This window comes from Nannospalax galili, unplaced genomic scaffold (genome assembly GCF_000622305.1).
Source record: "Nannospalax galili isolate Female #2095 unplaced genomic scaffold, S.galili_v1.0 scaffold737, whole genome shotgun sequence".
Classification (NCBI taxonomy): domain Eukaryota; kingdom Metazoa; phylum Chordata; class Mammalia; order Rodentia; family Spalacidae; genus Nannospalax; species Nannospalax galili.
Window position 1 is genome coordinate 2,804,401 of NW_008341172.1, and position 14,355 is coordinate 2,818,755.

Here is a 14,355-nt window from a genome sequence, read left to right on the forward strand (position 1 = left end):
TTCTATGGCAAAAATTCCAGAGTTCTATATTCAGAATGAGATGAACATGGCTTGGACATGGCAGACCTGGACCCTCTCAGCTCAGTCAGCCCTGTAGCCCAGGGAGGTCCCTTCCTGTCCCGTGCCTCAGTTTTTCTTTTCCTAGGCAAGTAGCAAGAAGCTGTCTTCTGGGTCCTGGGTTTAGGTAAGTCACAGAGATAGGTGCCCTGCTGCTCCTTCTTCCTAAAGCACCCAGTTGCTCTGGTGGTTTGTGGTTCAGACACTTTAACTGTCCAGTAGAGAAGATTATCTTTTTCTCAGGGTATAGAGGAAATTGTTTGATGTGATTGCTCTTCCTCTAACCTCAAAGGGCACTAAGGCCATACTGCTTAGACATGGGAGGACTTTAGGAGACTGAGAAATCAACACCAGTCAGAGTCAACTAGTTTTGGTTCTTAGTGACTTCTAGAATGTTGCTTGTCTCCTACTCCCCATTTCTTTATTGTGGTTTTTTTCACCAACAGAGGATCTCGATGCAATCACTTCCCTGTAATTTGTAGATAGCATCTCTTTCACTAAACATAGAGCACTATCTGTATCAGTGCATTTTACAGGCAAGCCCTATCTTGCATGGAAATTAAACAAGAAATTGGAGTTACTAATAATGACATAACAATCGACTTTAAGATGTTTACACAATGAGAATAACATCACTGGAATAAAAGAGGTAGAACAACACATTATACCCACTGCAATAATTTTCCATTCATTTCTAGTCACGTACCTTCCAGAACAGGTGCCCTCAGGGACACGGGCCTTTGTATATCATCTTTGCAGCCTTAGTAGGCATACAGTAAATCTGGGGAAAAAAAAATCAAGTGATGGGCCTTCCAGCTTGTTGGCCTCAGTGATGTCTGGGGGAGGGCTGTCCTGATGGACAGCTTAGGAGCAGCGTAGGAAGGAAGGGCAGCCACCTGTCCCCTGGCCTCATCGGTGTGCCTCCTTCTATTGCATCTCTTGGGATAAAGGGTTGAGGTCTAAGACTTTTGTCACCCCACTATGTTATACCACTCAACTCTGCCGCATTTCTACGTGACTTCTATGGTGTCAAGAGACTTCTTCCTCAAGCCTGGGTGACTCTCATGAGAAAGAGCCTGAGGAGATGGCATGCTCAACCCAGGGACAGGCAAATGATGGCCATAGCATGATGGCAGCAGAAGGCAGCTGAGAGCCTTCTTGAGCCACTGTACACTTGATTATTAATTTTTTATATTTCATTTATTATTTATATTTTGCATGTATGAGTATATTGCCTGCATGTATGTAAATGCACCCTTGTCATGCAATGCCCATGGAGGTCAGAAGAGGGTGCCAGATCCCCCTGGAACTAGATATGGATCATTATTAGCTGCCATATGGGTGCTGGGAATCAAACCTGGGTCCTCTTTTAGAGCAGCCAGTGCTCTTAACTGCTGAGCCAGCTCTCCAACCCCATTGATTATTATTTTTGCTTACTCCCTCTGTCCACCCTTGAGGGAGGTGAAGTATCAGATCTGGTGAAGAGATGCCTCAGCAGGAACAGGAACTTATGAAGTAGGGCATGTGGGCATCTCCTTGGCCACAAACTTACATGAAAAACAGGAAAGAAGGATGTGAGACCCAGGCTGATGTGGGCAGCTACTGAAGTGGTCCAGTCCAAGGACAAGTCCCTGGCATGGGACCTGCAGAGAGGGGAGCTCTGAGAGCTCACCCCTCCCACCTTCCCAAAGGAAGGTCCTGGGTCACTTTCCTCCCCCTCACAAATCATTTGGGCATTTTCTCCAGTCAAGGTTCATAAGGAAAGCGCACATTATGCTCTCAGTAGAGAGTGAGAGATTCCAGGCCCTCTCATCTCTGCCCCTGCTCCTCTCACCCTAACACTAGCAAAACAGCTCTAACCAGAATAAGGAGGAACAGTAGTGAAACAGTGTACAGTGCTGTGCTGTACTGATCAATGCTTAAAGCCAAGAGGAGAAGGAAGAGATGAAGCCTTGATTTGTGGCGTCTACCAATTCCTGTGGTGTAAATACTTCCACCACAGTCAGCTTCAAGGTGCCAACCCAATGCCACTGAATGCAGGTCAGAAAAACTGTGTGTGGAGCACAACCTGTCACCACTGAGATGTGACACATGCAAACAGCTCAAAGGAACAGCATCCTATTGTTCACAATGATGGACTGGAGAGAGTTGTGTTCAGTGACATGGGCCAGGCATGCTTTTGTGGAGCCTAACACGCTTACCTTTAAGGAGATCGACATGCTTACCCTGATATGAACAGTACTGTGCATGTACTGAAACATTGATGCCCCCTCAATATACATAATTTTTGTCCATTCAAAAAATCAAGTGCTGGAGAAATGACTCAGCAGCTAATAGCACTTGCTGCTCTTCTAGAGGACCCAAATTTGGTTTCTAAAACCCATATTCGGCAGTGCACAAGTGTTTGTAAGTCCAGCTTCAGGGGATCTGATGACCTCTTCTGCCCTCCAAAGACATCTGCATTCATGTGTACATTCACACAGACACACACGTACACACAAATAAAAATAAATCTTTAAAACGTAAAAAGCAGAGATAATAGCAAAATGTAGTAAAAAACTTGAATGTAAGGCGTATTTTGAGTATTTGTTTACATATTTTAATTTTACAATAGATTTACTGAATAGCACTAAAAAGTAGACCCTTGACCGTAGTATGGTGGCCCCACCCCAGCCACACAGACCAGCAGCAGCAGGGGCATGAGGGTTCCACTGACATGGACTATTGCTGTGGCCAGATTTCTCTGAGTCCTTGAAGCCTCACACAATGCAGCTCTGGGACTGTTCCCACGGCAGAGAAAACATGAGGCTTCCAGAAGTCCCTCCTCTTCAACCAGTTCCTTCTCCTCTTGGTAAACAGTCCTTGTAATAGTGGACACAAGATACATATGTACAGGAAGAAGCAGAGTCCAGAGCTGACTGGTTGCTGTTAATCAGAGCCTCTTTAGAGAACACCCACGTGCTGGCCTGCACACAAGCTTCTCCAGGCCTTGGTCCCAAATGTGCTCTGTCCTGGACCTATAGCCATCAATACTCCCCTGAGGTCATCTGCACTTTCTCCTTGGAGCCACCTCTGTCTTCTCCATAGACCTTTCCATCCCCTTGTACTTAATCCCCTGCAGGCTGAGTCCCCTCTTCTTTGCAGCCATCCTTGAGGATCTCACCTTTCAGATGTGTGGGGTTCTTGCCCTGGTTCATAGGAAGACATGTGGTAACTATCAAAAGTGCCGCTGTGCAAGCCATGTGGCTGGAGAAAGCCCGTGACGTTCTGGCCACCTGCTTCTGAGGAGGCACCCAGAGAACAGGCCTATGGGGTACAGAAGAAAGAGGAGGAACAGAGGCCCTGACTGCTCAGGTCTCAGTCCACAGGGTGCCAGCACTGGTCAGTGGCCAAATACAACGGGCCTGGACACTGCTCTGCTGAGAACCCATGATCACAGCTATCAAAGGATTCAAGATTTATTTTTCCTCACCAGAGAATGAACATAGTCAATAGCAAGCCATGCTATTGGGTACTAGTGGCCAAATGGTTATTCATCTCTCTGGACTTGCAGGGATTTTTGCTGAGTTGACCAGGCTACCCATGGCTCACTCATTCACCTGAACTTGCAGCCTAATGGAGCCATGGAAACCTTTTTGTCCTATATTCAAGATGCATGTATACAAATTAAAATTTTTAGTTTATACAGTAGATAAAACGTGAAGGTTGCATCTGGTAAGAATAGGAGGCAGGAATTGGCTAGGCAGTTAGGGTAAATAGACCCCAAAGAAATGTAGCCAGTTTCTTGGCTAAAAGTCACAATGTCCTTGGGCCTGTTAGCAACATACTCTGTTCCAAGGCCAAAAATGTTGAAAGTATTTGGGAGCTCTTATCTAATTCCTTAAAAGATTTTAGGGTTACCTCTTCAGACGGGGGAAAGTTAGAGCAGCAAAAAGCCCCATTTGAAAAAAAAAGAAGAAGAAAGAGTACATGACGTTATCAGAAAAAGGTGATGGGGAGATATGGGAGGAGTTGGAGGGGAGGGAGTGGGCATGGATTTGATCAAAACACCTTATATGCATGTATGAAATTCTCAATAAATTATTTTAAAAAATGTAAAGTTTGCATTTCTCTGGCTTGTTTTAATTAACATAGTGATTTCCAGTTCCATCCATTTTTTTGAAATGGGATTTTTCTTTACAGCTAATTTTACTTAATTAAATGTTTTCATTTAATTTTTAATTGTGTATGTGCACCAGATTTTCTATAGTCACTCATCTATTGATGGATAGCCAGGTCGGCTCCATTTGCTAGCTTTTGTGAGTAGGACAGAAATAAAGACAGATGGGCAAGTATCTCTGTGATAAAACTTAGGATTCTTTGGGTGTGTGTCTAGGAATGGTAGGGCTGGGTCACACAGTAGTTCTATTTTTAGCTTTTTGAGAAACCTTCATACCAATTTCGGTGGTGGCTGTACCAGCTTATACCTCTACCAGCAGTGAATATGGGTTCTCCTTTCCCTACATCCTTGCCAGCATTTGTGGTAACTGTTGTTATTGTTTTCTGACTAGGGTGAGATGAAATCTCAGTACAATCTGAATTTGCAATTTCTGGATGACTAAGGATACTGGACACTTTTTAAAAATGCACTGACCATTTCTACTTCTTTTAAGAACTGTCTATTCAGTCCTTTAGCTCATTTATTGACTGGAAAATTTGTTGTTGTTAATGGTTTCAGTTCTTTAGCTATCCTAGAAATTAACCTTCTGTTGGAAGTATAGTTGGTAAAGATTTCTCTAATTCTGCAGTCCGAGTTACCACTCTAGTAATTGTTTCTTTTGGTGTAGAGATGCTTCTTATTCCATTTAATGCCAATATTGGGTTATTTCCTGTGTTACTAGTGTCCTTTTCAGAAATCTGTTGCCTATGCTTCTATTTTGAAGTATTTACCTCTAGTAGTTTCAGTGTGTCAGGTCTTATATTAATGCTTTTGATCCATTCACATTTATTTTTATGCATAGAGATATGGATCTGATCTCATTCTTTGACATGTGGGTGTCCAGTTCTCCCGACACTATTTGCGGAAGAGGTTGTATTTTTCCAATGTATGTTTTTAACACCTTTGCCAAAAATTATGTGGTTAAAGTTAAGTCATCCCTTTACATCTGTTTTTGTTCCTGTACCATGGTCTCTGGGTCACTATGGTTCTGGTAGTATAATTTGAGATCAGGTATTGTGATACCTCCAACACTCTTCTTTCTACTTAGGATTGCTTTGGTTATTCATGTATAGTTTTGAGTTTCCATACAAATTTTAGCCCTTTTTTTTCTAGTTCTGTGAAGAATGTCATTAAAATTTGTCTTAGTTTGTTCTTCATTGCTGTGACAAAACACTCTGACCAGTACCAACTTGGGGAGGAAAGGGTTTATTTGTCTTACATCTCCCAGGTCGCACGCAGTTCATCAGGGAGCCCAAGGTAGGAACTCAGGGCAGGAACTTGGAGGCAGGAGCTGGAGCACAGGCCATGGAGGAACGCTGCTTACAGGCTTGCTCCCCTGGCCCCTGCTCAGCCTGCTTTCTTATGCAACACAGGCCCACCTGCCCAGGGGTGGCACCACCCACAGTGAGCTGGGCCCTCCCACATCGCTCATCAAGAAGATGCCCTTCAGACATGGCCACAGGCCAGTCCAATAGAGGCAATTCCCCGACTGAGGCTCCCTCAACCCAGGTGTGTCAAGTTGACACTAAAGCTATCCAGCACAAAATTTTTTAGGGATTGCACTGATTCACTCTGAAGCCCTATTTCAGTAATGTAGTTATTCTTACTATGTTAATTGTGACATTCCATAAGTATGTAAGGAGTTTTCATCTTCTAATTTAATCTTTAATTTCATTCTTCAATGTCTTAAAGCTTTCATTATAAACATCTTTCATTGCCTTCATTAGATTTATTCTTAGGTATTTTTCAAAGCTCTGGTGGATGGGATATTTTTCTTATTTTCTTTCTCAGATAGTTTCATATTCCTATATAGAAACGCTAATGATTTTTATATATTTTGTGTTCTTCTACTTTGATGAAAGTATCGGATCTAAGAATTTTCTGATGGAGCCTTTAGTGCAATTTAAGTATAGGTTCATGTCATCTGCAAATAACAATATTTATTGAATAACTACTCTTTGTCCTTTCTTATTTTTATCCCCTTTAGTCCCTTCTCTTGTTCTGTTGCTCTAGCTAAGACTTTAAAGCACTATATTGAACAGTAGTGGAAAGAGTGGCTATCCTCATCTTGTTTCAGAGTTTAGAGCAAATATTCTCAGTTTCTCCCCATTTACTCTAACATTGGCTGGAGGTTTGTCATATAAGGCATTTATTATGTTCCTTCTATTCCAAGTTTCTTCAAGACTTTAAAAAATATTTATTATTTTTATTTTATGAGTGTATTACCTGTATGTATGTTAAGTGCACCCATGTTGTGCAACACTCAGAGGTCAGAAAAGGGCACTGGATTCCCTGGAACTTGAGTTATGGATGTTGTTAGATGCCATGTGGGTGCTAGGAACTGAACCTGGGTCCTCTTAACCAGTGAGCAATCTCTCCAGTCCCTTCAAGACTTTTATTATGAAACAATGTTGAACTTTTTCAAATATCTTTTCTGCATCTCTTGAGATGATCCTCTTTTGTTCTTAAATCTATCATATGTTACATTATATTACATTTACTGATTTTTGTACATCGAACCAATCTTACATCCCTGAGATTAAACCAACTTGGTCTTTTTTTCTTTGGTCTTTTTGAGACAGGGTCTCCCTGTAGCCCGAGCTGTTCTGGAACTCACTTTGTAGACCAGGCTGGCCTTGAACTCATAGAGATCCTCCTGCCTCTGCCTCCCAAGTGCTGGAACTACAGGCGTGTGCCATCATGCCCAGCCAACTTGGTTTTAATGTGTTATCTTAATATATTTTTGAGTTTGGTTTGCAAGTATTTTTTGAGAATTCTTAAACTAACCTTATCCAGTTTTAGTATTAGGATAATGCTGACTTTTAGAATGACTTTGGTAGTGTTCCTTTTCCTTCTACTTTGTGGAACAATTTGAGAAGCATTGGTGTTAAGTCTACCTTAAAAGTTTGGTAGAACTTACTAGTGAATCTATCTGATTCCAGGCTTTCCTTTTAGGGAAGACTTGATTACTGCTTCAATACTGCTCATTGTTTGAGGTCTGTTTATATTGTGTATATCTTCTTGATTTAATTTTAATAGATCATATGTGTTTAGAAATGTAGCCAGTTCTTGTAGATTTTCTAGATTTTGAAATTTAGTTTTCAAAATCTCTTTTGATCCTCTGGATTTTATTGGAGTCCATTGTAATGTCTCCTGTTTTGTCTTTAATTACTTTGATTTGGGTCTTTTCTCTCTTCTACTTGCTAAGGATTTGTCAATCTTGTTTATCTTTTCAACAATCAACTCTTTGTTTGATTGAATACATACACATATACATATAGTAACAGAAATATATATAGTCTCCATTTCATTAATTTCTGTCCTAATCTTTTTTTTTCCTTTCTTGCTACATACTGCATTGGAGTTTGGATTCTTCTTTTTTTCCTAGTGATTTAAGGTTCATCACTGGGTCACTTATTTGAGATCTCTCTAATTTTTTTTTTTTTTCTTAATTTTGAGGCAGGATCTCATTACAAAGCCCTGGCTGGCCTGGAATTTGTTATATAGATCAAGCTGGCCTTGAACTCATAGAGATCCACCTACCTCCGCCTCTTGAGTGCTGGAACTAAAGTACACCAACATGCTCACTCTGATTTTTAAGTTCTGGTAAGCTGTGATATCATTTTCATTTGATTTTAGGAATTATTTTATTTATTCCTTTACTCAATGACTCACTGCTCATTCAACAGTGAATTATGCAGTCACCTCGTAATTGTATCATTTCTGTTGCTGTTAATTTCTGCTTTTATTCCACCATGATATCATAAAGTATAAGAGCTCTTTTCAATTCCTTTTGCATATATTAAGGCTTATTTTGTAGCTTGTAATATGATCAGTTTTAGAGAAGGTTGTGTGGCCCATTGAGAATAACATATATATTTCATATTGTTTAGATGAACCAGTCTGTAGATACCTGTTAAATCCAGTTGATACATGTTATATTAATATGTGAAGTTTCTTTGCTGATTCTTTGTTGTGGAGTATCCTGATTTCATTTATTTTGCTATGATAAAATACCATGACAAAAAACAACTTAGGGGAGAAAAAGTTTATTTCAGCTTACAATTCCAGGCTAGTCCCTCACATCCACAGTCAATAGTGGAGAGAAATGAATGCACGCAGCCTGACTTGCTTGGCTCAGCTCAAGTTCCCCACTCTTACACACTTCAGGACCCCCCTGCTTAGGGAATGGTGCTGCCCACAGTGTGCTGCGTTTTCCCACATCAATTAATTTACTTAAGACAATCCCCCACAGATATGCCCACAAGAAAACCCAATGTGGACAATCACTTACTGAGACTCTTCCCAAATGATCCTAGGTTGTATCAAGTTGATAATTAAAGCTAACAATCACAGAGACCTATCTAAAGGTGATAGTGGAGTACTCAGACTCTCCCACTATTACTTCAACTGGGCTGTCTTTCATGCATTTTTTAGTGTTTCTCTTATGGAATTATGTGCCCCAACATTTGGCGCATAAATATTTATCCTAGTTTCTTTCTCATTAATTCCTTTTTCAAAATAGAAAAACTACTGATTTTTGTATGTTGATTTTATATCCTGCTGCTTTTCTGAAAGCATTTATCAGATCTAATAGCTTTCTGATGGAGTCCTTAGTGTTCTCTTTTCTTGAGGAATTGTTCCCTTTATTAATATATAGTGGCCTTATTATCTCTTCTGACTACTCCTGGTTTAAAGTCTACTTTATCAGATATGATAAATAGTTATACCAGTTTAGTTTTGGCTTCTACTTGCTTGGTAGATTGATTTCCATCCTTTGACTCTTAGGTTGTGGATGACTTTGCCAGTGATGTACTGGTTTCTTGGTGGTGGTGGTATTTTCAAGAAAAAAGATTTTGATCTCTTTTTTAATACAGTCAGCTAGTCTGCATTTTTTGAATGAGGTGTTGATTCCATTTACATTTAAGGTTGTTATTGTGGGGAATCTGCTATTTCCTATGGTTGTTCTACTTGGTTGGATTATTGCTGGTTCTCCCCACTCACCACCTCTTCTGTTAGCAATAGGGTCTTGGAGGTTTACTGTGTTGAACATGATAGATTCCTTCCCAGCTTTCCTCTGCTCATCCGTTTCTCTCATGAAATGTGTTCTTTTCTGTGCTCTCAGGAATGAGACTTTCTTCTTCCTCTGTGTTTAGTATTCCTTTTAGGTATTTTTCACAGTATTGTCTTAATTACCATCAGTCACCTTTGTTTGCATTTTGTTGAAATAATCTCATTTCTCCATAAATCTTAAGTTATGACTTTGTTGAATCTAGTAGTATGGAGTATGCATTGATAATTATTTAATTTTAGGACTTGAAATATATCATTCCACACTTTTCTGTCTTTGGGGCTGCTTTTGTTACCCTGATACATTTTCCTTTGTATGTTAACATTTTTCCCTTGCAGATTTTAAAACAACTATATTCTTATTAATTCTTTGAGCATTTCATACAATGTATTTTGATCATATTTGTTCACCACTTCTCTCCCTAACCCCTCCCAGATCCATCCCATAGTCCAATCCGCCCCCGACTTCATGTCCTTTTTTTTTCATGCCCTCTTTTTGTTTTAAATAGCTGATCCAGTCAATTTGTGCTACCAATATACTCCTAAGTGTGGGACTATCCAATGGAGTGTGATTGACTTATCAGTAGTCACACACTTAAAGAAAACTGACTCTCCATCCCCCAGAAATATATTCTTATTAATTCTTTGAGCATTTCATACAATGTATTTTGATCACACTTATGTGGGACTATCCATAGTGGGACTTATCAGTAGTCACACACTTAAAGAAAACTGACTCTCCATCCCCCAGAAGCCATCAACTGCTCATAGTCATCACCCCCCACCATGGTGGGGGCTCATGAACACCTTCCCCCACCCATACTAGCATGTTGACTGGCTTGATCTTGTGTAGGTCTTGTGCAGGCAATCATAACTGCTTTGCTGTGAATTCATGAGTGCAGCAGTCCTGTCAAGTCCAGAAGACACTGTTTCACTCCTATCTCCTCCATCCCCAGCTTCTGGCTCTTACAATCTTTCTGCCTCCTCTCCCACAATGGTTTCTGAGCTATGGGTGGGGTGTGTGTGACATAGACCTCCATTTGTGGATGAGCACCTTATTGAAACTTATTCTCTGTACTTTGATCACTTGTGAGCTCCTATTTTAACCCCTGTCCACTGCACAAAGAAACTTCTCTGATGATGTCTGAGAACCATACTAATCTATGGCTCTAGAGACCTATGAATTTAGAGGTCAGTTTGATACTATGCTCACTTAGCAAAATAATAGTATTGGGTTCACCCCTGAGGCCTGTAAGCACCCCAACCATGGATTCTTGGCCAGATTTACAGTACCAGGCATATGTTTTCTCCAGAAAGTGGTTGGTTATCCCTGTAACATTCATACCACTATTGTCCTTATGGGCATATCTTGCTATGCCAGTCATTATGATAACTCATAGTTTACAGCTGTGTAAGACTGTTGATGGCTTTTCCTCCAGGTACCTATATAACACCTTCTAGTACTATGCGTGCTAGCCATCAGGAAGGTTCTTGGTCAGTACCAACTTAGTTTCTCAATGTCCTATGATCAATGTCTTCAACAATAGAATCTTATCATCATGTTCTGGTGGGCAACTGAGAGCAATGGCAATAGCCTGTATTGTTTTGGGAGCTCTGAAACACCTCTGATCAATAACTCAAGGGGAGGTTCACACCTGAACACTTCATGCCCTATTTTATCTCTCTAAGTCTAAGCATTTTTCTGTGCTAGGCTAGGAGGCCAAAAGAGTTGACACCTTTTGTCTTTCTGGCCAGTTTGATGCCTGGGCCTAAAGGAGAGGAAGCAAAGAAAGGGAAAGAATAGGAAATTGTTTCTCAGTGCTACAGAAATGTCATCCTTCTTAGAACCAAACAGGGTATACATGAGTAGTGAAGTGCTTCCAGAAAAAGAGGACATCCTAGCCTCATGAGAGGGGGCTGGCCAGGTGGGCAGACAATGGCAGGGTAAGTCTTTCAGGGGAGGGGGAAGATACCTTGAGGATGGTCCTTTGCCCACTGGCTAGAGCTGTGGAAGAAACACCCTGGTTGGCTTCAAACACCTTGTAACTTCTAATGAGGCATTGATTGAGCGGCTATCTATCTGCTGGAAAACATGAGATACTATGACCAACACTGGAGTTCCTTTCCAGAAAGGTGACATGGGATGCCATGTTTTCTGGCATAGATGAGTGTTGCTCACGTGCAGGACACAAATGTCTTCATCCTGATACAGAGTTCAGGATACCAAATCCAACAGCCGTACTTATACTAGACACAAATGTCTAAGTCACTGGTCGTTGAGGGAGCGCAAAATTACTTAAGAACAAATTTAAGGGCACAAAATCCCTTTGAAACATTATAGATTCAAGTTGCGGGGTTATCCGGTAAAAATTCTTACTGTGTATACTGACTTGAGCTCACTCATGCTTGTGGAACATTCAAAGTCCTCCAACACAGTGGGGATTTTTATTTTTCCATTAGGTCTATTTGGTTAGGTATTTTTAAGTAAATTAAAAATTACTCCAATATTCTATGTGTCCCATAGTCATAATACAAACCTTAATCATAGCTCCATGTAACCCTGAACTTTTCAGAGCCCAGGCTGTGGTCAGTCCTGTGGCTTACAGTCTTTTAAGAGACTGGAAGATCTTGAGGGTTCAGAGCTCTGTCAGGGATGGAGTGATAAAGTTGAGAGACTTGCTGGCTTGGCTGCCCAGAGAATTCAGATAAGATTCTCTTGGGGACCTTCAGGATTCCACCTTTACCCTCTGCCTTTTCCCCCACAATGTCCTTTGTCAGAATGACTTAACTCTGTTTCCTCCACGACAACAAACTCAGAGGAACTTTGAATATAAAAAGAACCATTAAAAACAATTTCCCACGTGTGGAGAGAGCTAAGGGTGCTTGCTGTTCTTTAAGAGGCCTAGGGTTCAATCCTAGCACCCACATCCAGTAGCTCACAACTGCCTGGAACTCTAGCTCCGGGGGGATCAGATTTCCCTTCTGTCCTCTACGAGCACCTGCATGTATAGTCACATGCACATATATACATAAATAAAAAAGAAAATAAATCTTTTGAAATAAAATAAAGCCCTGGATCTACCAGGCTTTTCAGAATACAGGTACAGGGAATAAGAGGCAAGTTAGAGGGGCACAGGAGGATTAGATATTCTCTTCAGATACAACTAACCAGATTAATGCCTAATACTGGCACTGGGTTTGTTGAGTTCTGTCTGTCTCTGTCTCTTCCTCTCTCTTCTTTCTTTCTTTCTTTCTTTCTTCTTTCTTTTTTCTTTCTTCATTTCAACAAGCTGAACACTTTGAAATCTGATTTCAAGGACACAGAGGCAGCCAGGAAGGAAGTAGGCTGCTGAATCCGCCTCACTGAGAAAACCCACCAGAAGGAGGAAGTATTTCAAGAGCTGTCAAGATGTGTTAAATATGCTTCATAACCAATTTTCTTAGAGATTCTTTATTTATCAAATATCTAAAACCACATATTCATCTGCCTTGTGAAGTAAATTTACAGCAAAATTCATAACATATACAAATGCTGCAGGTAGAATGGCAGGCATTCTTGCCTACATCTCTGATATCACAGACCCCCCCCCCCCCCCCGCCAAAAAAAAAAAAAGGTATGGAGTTTAAGCCGAGGATCTCTGCATCCTCACCAGCAGTTTGCTCGCTGTGAAGCAGGAACACAGGCCAGGGGAGATGGGGAGTGGACCTCTTTCCCTGTGAGATCCGTTCATGTTGAAGAGTCTGAAACAGTGTCTAACAGAACTGGCCTTCCAGTCTTTCTTCTCTCTTCCACACATCTTCTTGCCTTTCCACTTTAGCTAGACTTCAAAGGCATGTTCCTCAAAGCAGTGAAAATAAATATCAGGAAACTGACGTTCCCTGCATTTGTGCGAGAGGTCTGTCAGCAGGAGCCAGCAAGGGATCGGTGAGTTCCACTTACAGCACAGGGCTCAATACAAATGAAGAAGCAACTTGTAAATGATGTGTGTGGTGGGGCAGCCTTAACACAATCCTGACAAACATGCAGCAGCTATAAGTGATGTAGGGACATAAATAACAAAAACAGAAATCCTCACAATCTTACAATTTTCACAAACAAAACAATGTTTATGGGTGGGGAAGGACAGGATTATGATTGGAGAGGAATGAAAGGGCATTTGAACTATGGATTTCTGCTATGTTACCCGCGAAAAAAATTTAAAAGAATAATAAGTAGGACTGTCACATGTAAGATGTGATTCCCAGACTCCGCTGCTGCGGGGCTCACATACAACCCCACAGGAGAGCAAAGATACCTCACATGCGCCTTAATTGGTTGCCAAATTCATTCTGCTGGCATTCCTGTGCCTGGCATGCAGCCACTTGGGTGGTACAGCCGAGGCCTCTGCAGCTCATGGCCTTTTCACAATGAAGCAGGCCCTTCCTTGCTCAAATCTAGGAGTCTAACTGGGTGTCTACAGGTGATTTCAATTGGTTTTCTTTTTCAGGACAATAACAGAGGGGTTGTAAGGTTTCAGTTTTAAACTAGTTGATCTGATTCTCAGTGTTAACAAAATATACTAGTGACTGCCCAACTGTTACCAAACATTTGAAATCTCAGGAACAAAAACCAAACCAAAGCCATGCGCCTGCAAACCTTGTCCATGTTCTCCCCATGGTGTCATTATCCTCAGCCTGATTCTTCAACAGCATCTTCCAGTGGAGACAAACTAAATTCTAGTGTGTGTGTCCCAGTTTGATGTGACAAGGGATGAGGAAGCCATTCCTTTCCGCCAGGAGTGATCACTTGATCACTTTGAGCTTCACTTCTTATGCAGCTGTCAAGGCTAAAGCTGTCAGCATGCATGGCTGTAAAGTGTGATAAGAGAAGTGTGAAGTGGCCCAAACCATCAAGCTTTTTCTAGAAATTGCAGCTTCACTGTCAAAGCAGCATAATATTAAGGAAAAAGAAAAGAATTCACATGGCAACTGGAATCAAGCATCTGCTCGAGGGAAGAGGACTTGGGGTCCTACAGGACCTTTGGGGAATT